Below are 292 nucleotides of genomic sequence, written 5' to 3'. Positions count from 1 at the left end.
CCTGATCCTTTGGGTCACTCGTTAGCAGGTGGATTTCGCTGCATGGCTCTCCCCCAGCTCTGCTGCTCGTGCTCAGCATCCCCGCCTCTCATTCTGCAGAAAGGTGTCCTCTAAGCCTTGCAGGCATCTGTCAACGTAAATGCTTGCCTGGCCTTGGAGCCTGCAGCATACGCAGCGTTCTGCTGCGTGCATGGGCTGCTCAGGTGCAGGGCAGGAACGTGAAGGAACAAGCCCCAGTCTGCTCTGCTCCTGAACGTAGTTCTTTGTGTAGCCAGACCATCCTCTCTTTCCC

General features: G+C 57.2%; 1 protein-coding gene across 1 annotated transcript in view; it reads left to right on the top strand.

Moving 5' to 3' along the window:
• Positions 1 to 292, top strand: part of TXN2 (thioredoxin 2) — a 7,585-nt gene that overhangs the window by 1,987 nt on the left and 5,306 nt on the right. The gene's annotated exons all lie outside the window — the stretch shown is intronic.

The sequence above is a fragment of the Pygoscelis adeliae genome, unplaced genomic scaffold (genome assembly GCF_000699105.1).
Source record: "Pygoscelis adeliae isolate BGI_AS28 unplaced genomic scaffold, ASM69910v1 Scaffold399, whole genome shotgun sequence".
Taxonomy (NCBI): domain Eukaryota; kingdom Metazoa; phylum Chordata; class Aves; order Sphenisciformes; family Spheniscidae; genus Pygoscelis; species Pygoscelis adeliae.
Note: the sequence above shows the minus strand (reverse complement) of the source record. Positions and strands in the feature narration are given on the sequence as shown.